Source organism: Protopterus annectens, chromosome 6.part0, assembly GCF_019279795.1.
Source record: "Protopterus annectens isolate FY-2018-M chromosome 6.part0, PAN1.0, whole genome shotgun sequence".
Lineage (NCBI taxonomy): Eukaryota > Metazoa > Chordata > Ceratodontiformes > Protopteridae > Protopterus > Protopterus annectens.
This window is the reverse complement of record NC_056737.1, coordinates 1,624,016,787-1,624,030,067: the sequence shown is the minus strand read 5'-3', so window position 1 is coordinate 1,624,030,067 and position 13,281 is coordinate 1,624,016,787. Positions and strand designations below refer to the sequence as shown.

Below are 13,281 nucleotides of genomic sequence, written 5' to 3'. Positions count from 1 at the left end.
TGTTTTTTTCTAATAGTTTAACTAGAAGGAAAATGTTGGACTCAAAGTGTTTATCCTTGGATTCACACTTCTGCATTTCCAAGGAGCAGTCACAATCCTGAAACTTTCAGCAGGCAGGCACCTGAAGAACAAAGGCACAGTAATGAAAATATATGCAGCCAATACTGCTATGAACCAGTTATATAAAGTGGATTTAAATAATGTGAATGAAAAAATGAATATCAAACTATGGTTCCTTTCCAATGGGGAAAATATATCCCATAAGCAATTAATTGAAACAAATTCTTTGTAGTGTGTGCATTTAGGGAAGAATCCTCCTAATAATGCATTTTTATTAGAATAATAAATCAGCTATGGATAAAAGTAATATATTGGCTGATACTTTTAAAGCTGCAATCTATGATAGTGCTATAGCAACTATATACTTAAAATGCAGCAATCATTAAAACAAATGAGTTGTGGTCTTTACATAATATTAATAGCTACCCTTTGACATAATTCCAGCTTTACAATGGTAATTTTACAATGCACAAAATGTCCTTTTTGTAAAGAATCTGTTCTCACACTCAATTCAAAAAGCATTGCCAAACAATATCTGACCATTTATTCAAAGTCTCAAATAGCAACGTATCCCCTGCTGAAGTAATTTAATTCACATCTAATGAATGTAGAACAGAGATGACAGCTACTTAAAAAGCTTGCTGTTTTATATAGTAGACAAGTTCAAAATTACTTTGTAAAAATTAACTATCTTGCAAAGCAAACTAAAGGGATCGTCAAACGTCTTCAAAAATTCTGTAATTAGGGACCTTGTTGTAATATATCCAATACTGTAGTTTGTGTGATCCACAAGAAAAAAAATCTGTACCATGGCCAGTAAAAGTAAATCCTTCAAAACTGCAGTCTGTATTAGAACTACAGAGAGCAAAAAACTAAAGCAAAATGGCTCCAAGCCAGATGTTCTGGCACAGACATTGTATGATACATGTCTAAGCCAGAAAAGCAATGCAGTTAGCAAATGTACATTCTACACATGTAGGCATACAGTAGAGTTTCATGTGACAATGTGTGCAGACGCATAATTAAATCTGGACAGTGAGCTACTGAGCTTGCTATGCTATAAATGTAGTCACAGACTGGTCGTATTTTTTTTTTTTACCTGCTGGAAGAGAAAGTTGAGCCGCTTGCAACAGAGATAAATTTTCTCCATCCTCTCCACCTTGAGTGACCTGTCCTTCCTGGCTACTCTGGGTCTGGACTCCGGATTCCTTGGAATAGCAGATTAGGAATGCAAGATAGTAGTCAGAAGAAAGTTAAGAAATCTCTCCCAATATGTTCAACGAATCAATGTATGGACGTATCTAGACTGAGCTGAGGTAAATAGCCAAATTTCAACTGACTGGCAGTCTGCCTCAAGAAGCTGATGTAGTCAAGCACGCCCCCACATGTGATGACATCAGCAACAACTTCGTCGGGAATTAAATTCGGGAATGAAGGGGGCCACTCAGGAATTCATGGCACCCCATTAATTTTGCCCTCAAAACCAGTAAATACTGAGGAATTCAGTAAAGTTGAGAGGTACGTACAAGACTTCTAACATTCTGAATCTTATTGATCTTATGTAATCGACTTCTTTCATCAATCTTAATATGTCTATCTACCCCTATTAAATCAAGCAACTCTTCTCTTAGACCTTTCTCTTCTAAACTGACAGTACATTTTTTTATTCTCCGTTTCCTGCTGGCATTCTACAGAGTGCCACAATATCTTCCTTTGAATTCTCTTCAGCTTCATCCAGTGTCATGCATTGCTTTTTCATATGGGAACTCACTGCCATATAACTCTACCACATTGACTGCATCAGAGTTGCCACTGTTTCCTTATCCATCCCTTGCTGTGCAACACCAACTGAACTTTCTTACTGGTTTTCTACTACAGGCTACAAAGTATCTTCATATGGCAACTGATCAGATGCTTTCCATTTCATTGGTTTCTCCTTAATTTGGGGACTCATTGTTTTATCATACTTTGATATTACCAGCGTTGGATTTTCTGTACTAACTCCTCCACTTCACAGATAATTCATGACTTCTATTTCTTTTACTTCACCATCACTAATCCTCTTTTCTACTTTTCCCCTTTATTTTCTTATTTTTTGTATTGTAAAATTTTCCATATCTGGACGTCTTTGCCTGTATTTCTCTACAAATATCTTTGGTGCTGCTTTTTTGTATTGATTAGTTTTGCTTTCTCCTTTGCATAAATATTGCACCATATTAAATCACTTTTTCTTTCCCATGTCCATATTTCTTCTTCAGATGTCTCCTGCTCCTCCTGTTTCTCCTTACTTTGGGGACTCATTGTTCCATCATGCTGTGACATAACCTATGTTAGACTTTCTACACTAAATCCTTCACTTCACAGGTACTCCATAACTTCTGCTTTTATATGTTTAACTTCTACTTTACTAATATTCTGTTCTATGTTCCCCCTTTGTGATATTTTTTTTGTAATGTGAAATTCTCCATATCTAGATGCCTTTTCCTGTATTTCTCTTCAAATATCTTTGTAACTTGTTTTGTATTGAATAGTTTGGCTTTCTCTTTTGCATAAAAACTACAACATATCAGATATCTCTTTCTTTCACATGTCAATGTTTCTTTTTTATACTTTTCAAAAATCTCTAGATTTTCTTCTTTATATTTTTGCATTTCCTCAGTCATTTATTTTTCCAAATGGCCCAAGGTTTCTTGGTCTATATGTTTTTCATGAATCTGTTGCATTAATGAACACAAATTTGCATTTGAAACTTTTGACAAATTTTCTTGTGCAGTATTTTTATTTCCTCTAATGTCTCTCTAATCTTGTTCTATATTTTCTATGTGGAAATTATGGGCTTCTTGCGTAATAGTAACAATATATAATTTCTTTCTAATCCTCAGTAGTCCACTCTATTAACTATATGGCTCTTTTTCGGTCTGTCAATTTTTGTGGTTTTGTGGACTACAACTTCTTCCCTTCTACAAGAGGGAGTGCATCCTCCCTCTGAGCCTGGCTTAGCCCCACTGTAAGACTGTTTTCATGTCTTGAGAATTCTACATTGTCATTTTTTTCTTGTCCTGACACCAGTGTACCTATCAGGATTGGGCACTTGTTTATCCTGAGACTTGTGCACCCAGCTGTATTTGTTATTTTTTTAACCTACTTCTGTTCATGATATAAGCTATATAAAATACAGTCTATATATCACTGTCATCTTGGTAAGATTTTGTAAGAACAGAATCCACCTCATGAAAGTACTCACCAAGATATGAGGATGAATTCAATTCCAACAATACTATTCTCCTTTGCTTATTGATATTATCATCTCTCCATCTAGACTCTGGAAGGCAAGGTACTCCAGACAAAAAATAAGTTATGTCTTACCATAACGTTCCATCTGTGTTGTAGATCTTTATTCATTCATTACTGTTAGGACTTTGGTTCCGTCCTCGGAACCGACATGGCAGGTACCAAGCTCGGTCCAGCCAAAAACTCTCAGCTAAGATCTACCCACAATTCCCCTCTCACAAGTCTCTTCAGACTGAGTTTGACCGTCATTATAGTATAGAAGTAATAATAGTGATAATAGGAGGCTCTGTCTGAGCAGATACCTTAACTAATAAGGAAATCCTAAAGTCCACCAGGAGTCCAGGCAGGGGGAAGGAGGGCGGGAAGTAATGAATGAATAAAGATCTACAACACAGATGGAACGTTATGGTAAGACATAACTTCTTTATCTGATGTTATAAATCTTTATTCATTCCTTACTGTTAGGACCGAGTCCCTAGTGACTCGAGTCCTGGGTGGCCCTAAGGAAGGACATTCCTGAGCACCACAGAACCAAAAGATGCTCGTCACCTGGAGGCCAAATCCAATTTGTAATGAGTGATAAAGGTATGAGGTCTTCCCCAAGTGACTGCTGTGCAGATATCGTCCATAGAGGCACTGAAATGAAAGGCCAATGAAGTAGCCATCGATCTAGTAGAGTGAGCCTTTATTTTGGAAGGTAAGGACACTTTGTTTTGATGGTAGATGAAAGCAATAGCGTTTCTGAGCCAAGAAGATAAAGTTATTTTGGAAACAGGCTTACCCATTCTGGGTCCTGCAAAGGCCACAAACAATTGATCAATTTTTCTGAAAGATTTAGTTCTGTCTAAGTAGAAATAAAGTTGCCTATGAACATCGAGGGTATACAGAAAGTATTCCCCTCTATTTGAATGGTGGGAAAAGAAAACCAGTATGTAAATAGATTGATTAATGGAAAAAACAGAAATGACCTTGGCAAAAAGGAGGGATCAGTACGTAGGGACAGTCTTTCCCTATGAAAAATCAAGTAAGGTCTTTTGAAACACAAGGTCTGCAACTCAGATACTCTTCTCGCTGAGGTAAGGGCTACTAGAAGTAGAGTTTTCCAGGAATTAGAAGGCTTGAATGGAGGACTTGTTAACGACTAAAGCACCAACGTCAAGTCCCATGGTTCTATAGGGGGCTTGACAGGAGGTTTAATATGTAATACTCCTTTCATGAAGGCTTTGCAGTCGGTGTGACATAACAGATGAATTGTCAATTCCATTATGAAAGTTTGCAATAGCTGCTAAATGCACTGCAAATGTCGATGCTGAAGCTCCTGCGTGCAACAGGGTAGTGAGGTATTGAAGGATCTTCTGAATAGGTATGGAAAAGGGGTCTATGTTATGTTCTTTGGCCCATCTAGAGAACCTAGTCCATTTACTGGAATAAAGTTTTCTGGTGGACAGTTTGTGCGAAGCCAGAAGGCTCTCGCGAACAGGGGATGAAATATCAGGTAGCCTGGCAATCATTGGAAGTGGAGAACCAAGCTGTGAGCTTGAGGCTATGGAGATTAGGGTGGATCACTCCCTGCGGATGAGACAATAGACCTCAGGATTGATCCAGGATCCACGGGCTGTGAACCAGGTGAGGCCATAGGAATGGGAACCAGACTTGACGGGGCCAATAAGGGGCAATGAGGATCACTTTGCTTCTCAACCTTTGAGCTTTCTGTAGAAATTTCGGGATGAGGGGGAACGGGGAAAGGCATACAGTTAATCCAGGAGCCAATCGTGTGTCATAGCATCCCACGGTGACTCCCCCTGAGGAGAGATCAGGGCAAAATAGCTTCTGCATTTGTTGTTAAGGGGTGAAGCAAGCAGATCACAGCAAAGGCCTGCCCCAATGGTGGAAGATCTGATCCACTCGTGAAGCATCAAAATGTTTCTGCTCAGATGGTCTGCAATAAGATTGGAACTCCTGGGAATGTATGTTGCCATGCGAAAGTGGTTGGAAGCCATCACCCAATGCCAAATTCTCATGCCTTCCCAACACAGGGGGTAAGACCTTGTTCTGCCTTGTTTGTTGATGTACCAGATGACTGACATGTTGTCCGATTGAATTAGGTTCATAGGTTCATACTAGGCTATCTGCCCGAGGGCATTTATAAGCCTAGCCCATAGTTTTGTGGCTTACGCCACCCCTTTAGTTTGGAGAAACTATGCCCATTATTTTGCTGTGCCTCTGTCGAGCAGTGACACTGAGGTAACCCCTGGGGTGTATCTGCGATCTCCCATCCATTGGTCAAGATTCCTCTTGAACAAGGCCAGCGAGGTGCTCTGCCTCACATAAACCGGGATTTTGTTCCACAGCATAGGGAGTCTTTGGGTGATGAATCTATCCCTCCAGCACGCCGTCGAGGTTTAAGTCTCCGCCCTTGTGGCTCTGAGGGATCTAGATTTTTGAGATGAAGCATGTTCATCAAATCTGGGTTTGACATGGCCTTGTATGTCAGGCATAGGTCACCTCTGAGCAAGCGGTAAGCAACTGAATATAACTGGAGTTCTTTCAGTCGGGCAGCATAAGACAGATTTTTGAGACCCTTTATCCTTTTGGTGAGGAACTTTTGTGGCCTCTCCAGCTGCTGCAAGTGTCGGGTCAGATACATTCCGAGTGGGGCATTGTACGTGATCATTGGTCTGATGAGTGATGAGTATAGGGAGACTATGACTTCCCTTGAGCTAGATGTGAATCCCTTCATGATAAGGTGGGCAATGTAGAAGGTCTTCCTAACTACTTTAGCAATATGAGTGTCGAATGAAAGGCTACTGTCAACCTGGGTTCCCAGGTCCCTAATAACTTCTTCTGTGTTCAGGGATTGCCACCTATATGGTAGCTAGGGGTAACCTTATTTTTCCCGAAGGGTATGACTATGCATTTCTTGGCATTTAACTTTAGGCCATGGCTCTGGCACCAGTTATCCGTTTCTGTGAGACTCTTCTGAAGGATATCTGTGTCAGATGTGTTTTCAACTACGGCGCCAGTTTGCAGTCATCTGCAAACTTTGTCAGCCATAACCCTCCTGTGTTTGCTTGTACTTCAGAAAAGTAGATGCCAAACAAGAGTGGGCCCAGGACTGAGCCCTGTGGGACACCACTTGTGACAGGCTTTGAGTCTGACATGGCGCCAGCAACTCTGACCCTGTGGGTTCTGTCACTCAGCCAGTTTGCAACCCATCTTGTAATGTATGGGTTTACATTTAAGTTGATGAGTTTTTCAATGATACCAGAGTGAGGTATTGTATCAAAAGCCTTCGCCAGGTCTAGGTAGGCTGTATGGACTGCCTTTCCCTCGTCAATGGCCTTGGTGACTGTTTCAAAAAAGTCAACCAAGTTTAGAAGGCATGATCTGCCTCTGACAAAGCCAAACTGGGTTGGATCCAAAGTCTGCAAGTTCCCTATGTCTTTATTTATGAGATCCATTATGATCCTCTCCATGGCTTTGCAGATAAGGCTTGTCAAGCTAATGGGACGGTAATTTCCAGAGTCGGTGGAGGCACCGCCTTTGTGGAGTGGGACCACAGTCGCTGTGCGCCAATCCCTGGCACGTATCCGGAGGTGAGACTAAGATTAAACAGCTGTCCTAACTGTGGGTTTAATTCCTCGTTGAGTTCATGGAGCACACAGCCGGGGACACCATCAGGTCCCATGGATGCTGTGTTCTTTGCCTTGGAGAGAGCAGTTCTCACCTGGGCGTTAGAGATGTTTGGGGGGCTACAATCATTTGGTATAGATATCTCTCCTTTAGGGGGGGAGGGGGGGGGGAGTTTGCACTGAACCTTTCAGCCAGTATGTTGGCAATGTCTGTAGGATCAGTAATCTTCACATCATTTTGAACTAATTCTGAGCATATCTGGGAGTTTCCTCCTAGGTTTCTGACATAGCTAAAGAATGCCTTATGGTTGTCTTTAGAGTCCTTAGCTATTTTTTTCTCAAAATTAGCTTTGGATGATTTTATGAGAGCTCTTAGCTTTTTACTTATAGTGATCAAGGGTGTCTTACCTTTTAAGGATTTTGCTCTATCTTGTAGTAGCTTTCTCCTTTTGTTGTAGAGTTTGTTTATGGCTGGGGTCCACCAGACTGGATGCTTGCCTTTGGTACAAAGAGTCTTTGTTTTGCTTGGGATTGCCTGATCCATGCAGCCCTGCAGGTGCTGGTAGAAGGCATTTGTAAGTGATTCAGTGGTTTGAGTAATGTTAACCGCCGGCTCAGGGGCCTTAAAGGAGACCACACTAGTCTTTAGAAGTGTGAAGTCGGCTTCGAGAAGTTCTTTACTGTGGTCTTTTCATTTTGGGTGGGGCGGGATGAGGACCTCCAGCGAGATTAGTTTGTGATCAGATCTCACCAGTGAGGGGTATACTTCTGGCGTTGAACATTGTGCTCCCATGTTCGTGATGATGAGATCAAGTATGTTTTCTCCTCTTGTGGGGATGGTGACTAGTTGTTCCATGGCATTTGAGTTTATGAATTCCAGGAACTTTTGGGCTAGAGTGTTTGGGCTTGAGTAGTGTTCCCAGTCTATATTAGGGTAGTTGAAGTCACCTAGTATGATGGTGTTCGGAGATACATTTATCCCCTCCAGTGTTTTCAGGAAGGCCATATGAGGTTCCTGAGTTTGCGAGGGTGGCCTGTAACATGCTACAAATTGCAATGGTTCCGGAAGGAAGGGATCTGTGGAACGCTTGCAACACTAAGAGAACTGCCCTCAATTCCAGGACATTTATGTGCAAATTGGCCTCCATGGGGGACCAGGTGCCTTGGACTGTCTTTCCCTGGAAATGCCCTCCCCCCCAACCCTAACAGGGAAGTGTCTGTGGTCACTATGGCCCTGGGTGGGGAAGACAGAACAGTCGGCACCAAAGATTTGTTTCTGGCTTCATCCACCATAGCATTTCTTTCTTGCAAAGATTTGTAAGGAGTATCATGTGACCAAGTGGGTGGGTTAAGATCGACCATTGTGATGAAAGGAGCCACTGTAATAGTCTCATGTGCAACCTCACCAGTGGTACTAAGGTAATGGTTGCTGCCATAGAGCCTAATAGTTGTAGTACAAGGCGTGCTGGTACAAATGTCTGCAGGAGGAGGACTTGAATCTGGTTTCTTATTTTCGAAAGCCTGTGCGGAGGAAGGGAAGCTTGACAGGACGTTGTGTCGAAGATCGCGCCAATGAATTCCAGTGCTCTTGTTGGAGGCATACGATTTGTCCATGTTGATTGTGATAACTAGGCAAAGAGCAAGGCCTTGAGTGTAAGAGAGACTTAGAATGAGAAGATTCCTGGTTGTGACAGTAAGGAGCCAATCGTCTATATATGGAAGCACCTGGAATCCTTGTAGTCAGAGATGAGCTACTACGACTGCCATACATTTGGTGAACACTCTGGAGGCTGTCATGAGACCAAAGGGCAGTACCCTGAACTGATAATGATTGGCTCCCAGCTAGAAGCGGAGAAATTTCCAGGAGCGTTTGTCCATTTTTATGTGGTAGTACGCGTCCTGGAGGTCTATAGAGCACATCCAGTTGTCCTTTCCCAGAAAGGGGAGAATGGACTGTACAGTGACCATCCATAATTTTTGAGGTTTGATGAATTTGTTTAGTAAGCTGAGATCCAGGATTGGTCTCCAGTCCCCTGTCTTTTTTGGCACTAAAAAGAACATAGAGGAAAAGCCGGATCCCTCTTTGGTCTGGTGGGACTGAATGGGTGACTCTTTCGTAGCAGCTTTGAGATTTCTAAGCCTGCAACTTCCCTCTGACTGGGTGGGACATCAGGGATTCATTTTACGGGTCTGGGAGTGAGGTTGAATGGGATATGATAGCCTCTGGTTATTATTATCTGCACCCATGCATACGTTATGAGTTGGCAGGCCTGTAAGTGCAGAGAAAATAGGCTCCCGACTGCTTCCAGAGGAAAGCAATCAGGCCACTGTTCAGGAGTGCTGGAAGTGTCAGCCAGAGAAGGAATCTCTAGCGCCTTGGTTGTGCGGACCCCCTCTGCCCCAAAAGGGGAGTCTTCCGGATGAGTTGCCCCCTCTGCTCAGGGGGATTGCTCATCACGAGTGTCACGAAAAGATCCTTGGGACTTCTTGAACCACAATTTAACTCCCCTCTGATTCCTGGAGTAGGACCTCTGGGGGTGGAAAAATGTATGCCCACATTAGACAAGATCTTTCCGAACTTCTCACTACGTGAAAGTGTCTCTCTTACTTTGGGACCAAAAAGGGAAGATTCGTCAACAGGCGCTTTGACATAGAAAGATTTAAAGGGGTCAGCAAAGTCACACAAACGCATCCAAGCATGCCGTCTCATAACGATGCCCGATGCGGCTGCTCGAGCTGCCCCCTCAGTACTGTGAGAAATCAAGAACATAGAGGAGTTTGAGATGGATTCCAAGGTAGCTAGCTGAGAGACAACAGTATCACACACCTCCTCAGGCAGTACCTCAGCCAAAGAGGCAGACATTTCTGAAATTAGGTCTCTTTGGAGGCGAGTAAAGTATGCCATGTAATTCAGTGACCGAATGGCAAAGGTCGCTGAAGCATAGGTCTGCTTCCCCAGTCTGTCCATAGTCAGAGACTCCCTGATCGGGGGAAGAACAGTGGAACTATCTTCCACCAGTTCCCTCTTGGTGGCCACCGCCATGACCATGGAATTGACTACCAGCTGTTTGGACCAATTGGGTTGGTCTTCTGGAGTGGACAAAATTTTATCTGGCCTCCAGGGGACGGGTTCTATGTTGTCCTGGGCCTTCCAGGCATGCTGCACAATAAGTCGAATGAGCACATCTGCAGATGGGGATCACCCAGGAAGTAGATGGCTGAACATGAAAGCTTGCAGGAACACAGATTCTTCCGAAGAAGGGATGGAGGGCTTCCAGTCTCCCCTCTGCTTGAGGATTTTGAGAATGTCTCCAAATGAGATGTCTTCCAGGGGAGACTGTGGGGACTCTTCTCCCTCATTGCAATTGGTATCTTCAGTGATGGATTCCCTCAGGGGAATCAAGATGCTTCCCTCTTGCAAAGCTTCTTCCAGGGTGGCCCCCCAGTGGGATCTTCTGAGGAGGACTCCAGAGAAAGATTTTTCTTGAAGGGCAGGTCTTGCGGCTCCTGTGCTCAAGGTTCCAAAGTAGGAGGGTAGGACAGCTGCAAGCTAGAGGGGTTTCTGGTTCTGATGCCAATGGTGTCAACTGCGAGCCTGTTGATGCAAGAATCCTCTCCATCACCTGGAAAATAGGCCTGCCCAAGGAGGGATGGGAGCCCGGAACTGAAAAGGATGACCTGGGAACTGGAGTCACACCCTGCCCCGAGGAGGCCACCTCCAGGTGAAGAGCTCTGAGAGGACCGGCAGCTGCCAGGAGAGCAGTGGCCATAGATGGCACCATAGAAAAAAATCAGTGCCGAACTAGGTGCCACAGTGATGACAGCCTAATCACTGATCCGAGAGTGCACCAGCTCCAAAGGAGCCATGGCGCCAAGAGTAATTGGTGCCGACAGGGAAGCCTCGGAGCAGACACAGTATGCACCGGAATGGCCATTGATACCGAAGTCTCCAAAATCGAGTGGAGGTTGGAGGAGGCTAGACAGGAGAATACACCATGACAGCTTCCGCTCCAAGAGTGAGTGATGACCTGCTCTGGGTGGTTAATGCTTTAGCTGCCAGAAGCTGGTCCACAACCCTCACTACATCCTGTTCTGAAAGACTCCTGGTGGATCTGAAGCACGCTTCCGATGGGGAGTCTGGTCTCTCAAGAAAGGGTCTAAATTGTTGTCCCAAAAAGGGGTCATAAGATGGAGAATACCTAGTTCTGGGTAGGTGCTTGACCTTCGGAACTGAAGGTCTCATTACCAGTGGAGCCGTGTAAGAGATCGGCACCGTGGCCGGGGATGGTGCCAATGAGCGAACAGTAGTCGGAGCCTGTGTCACAAAGTTGGCACTGCAGGAGATGGTACCAAGGCTGGTACAGTGGAAGGAGTTTGAGTCAGAATCAAAGGTGGCACCGAGGGAGAAGACAGAGATCCTGGTGCTAAAGCTGTCTTTGCTGACAGAGCGGGAGAAGCCTGGTGTCAACTCTGTTCCAAGGAGGATAGGTATGTCGGAACCGAAAGACTCCGTTTCTCCTTATGCTTTTTTATGTCTTTATGTTTAGGAGTTGGTGAGACCTCCATTCCAGAAGAGCCTCTGTGAACGGTAATTTCAGCATACCCTTTAGAATCAGGTTATTTTTGCGTTCAGCCAATGTATGGTTGCTGAAGCTAGAACAAATGTCACAAGAAACATTAACGTGGTAACGCCCAAACAGTAAACACACCAGGAGTGGCCGTCAGAATTGGGCATCTTACGCCCGCACTTATCACACTGTTTGAAACCAAGCTTAGCCTTATCTGCCATTATAATACACTAGTACTACCACACAACAAACTAACTAGCAACAAGAGACAGGACAGTTAAAGAAAGCATTTTTTTTTGTACAGATAGCAGGAAAAGAGTACCAACAATGGTACTAAGAAATATCAAAAGATAAGAGGAGAGCCTACTAAGGTAGGGAGAGCGGGAGTAGTACCAATGATGGTACGAAAGAACTACCAAGGTAGTGGGTAGGGTTTAGTCAGGAAAAGAAGGATGGAGAGATGAGAAATAACTTTAGATGATGAAGACTGTCTAACAAATATGAAAGACTCGAAAAAAAACAAAAAAGCTAACACTTAGCTGAGAGAAGCCTTGGCATGTCTGACGAGGAATGCGGCAAATGAGATCTGAAGAGACTATGAGAGGGGCATTGTGGATAGGTCTTAGCTGAGAGTTTTTGGCTGGCGTGAGCTTGGTACTGGCCGTGTCAGTTCCAAGGACAGAACTGAAGTCCTAACAGTAAGGAATGAATAAAGATTTACAACATCAGATGAGAATTTTAGGACTATTGGGCTTCTGGGATAATGTGATAATCAGAACTGCCTTAGAAGCAATTGAAGGATCACTGGCTATCAATGAAAATGGAAGAGGAATATAGTCAGAAGAAGGCACAGCATGTCCAGATAAAACTTGTCCAAGGGATGGAGAAGAGAATCCTTAGTGGACATGGACAAGGTTTGGTCTCCAACAGATCAGTCTTGATCACAGGAAACCTACCCACTGAGACCAAAAGATGATATGAGAATTACTTTAAACTTGTACTGCATGAACCTCATCATCAGAGGAAATATTAAAGCACACAGTGGAGTACAGAGGGACACTTCTGCATGAGAAGACCCTTGGTACATACTCAGAGAGATGAGGGAATAAAAGCTGTTGCACTTGAATATGGCTGTGGAAACAAAGAGGTTACTGCTTACCCTGATGAAGGAAATGTTTTTGTCCTGCTGAGGTGTGTAGAGACTCGGCAAACAATGGCTAAGAAAACTAGAAGGCAGATGCACCCATTCCCAGTCATTTGTGGCTTCTCAGCCCAGGGATGGCATGGGTACCCTCTTGCTTATAGGTGTAATTAACCACTGCCATATTCAGAGCGAATGACTATCACACCCTGAGGCAGGCAGTCCTGAAAAGCAAGGATTGTACACTTCCAACAGTTTGCCCTTATAATGCCCCCAAGATAGAGAAGACTGTGGTGACTACAATCAAGTGGAGTCAAAATATGAAACATATTTCCTTTTGTAGGTTCAGTAAGTGCATACACCCTTGTATATATCACTGTAAATTCTGGAAGCCATAACTTGTTGAGACATTGGTTCTGATAACTGTGACAACTGAACACATGATGTCAAATAAAGACCTCTAGTGTGGTATTTGGTGAATGGTACCAAATAATCTGCTTTGGTCATCAGCCCAAGGTTCTTAGGCAAAGATGGGCAGTGGCTACTTGAGAAGTTATGACTAGAAAGAGCTTTCAGAGGCAAAGCTAAA

The 13,281-nt window shown here is 43.6% G+C and overlaps 1 protein-coding gene across 1 annotated transcript in view; it reads right to left on the bottom strand.

Annotated features, from left to right (window-relative positions):
- The window catches only part of DNAH7 (dynein axonemal heavy chain 7), a 4,771,155-nt gene that overhangs the window by 4,351,889 nt on the left and 405,985 nt on the right, over positions 1–13,281 (bottom strand). The window lies entirely within an intron of this gene.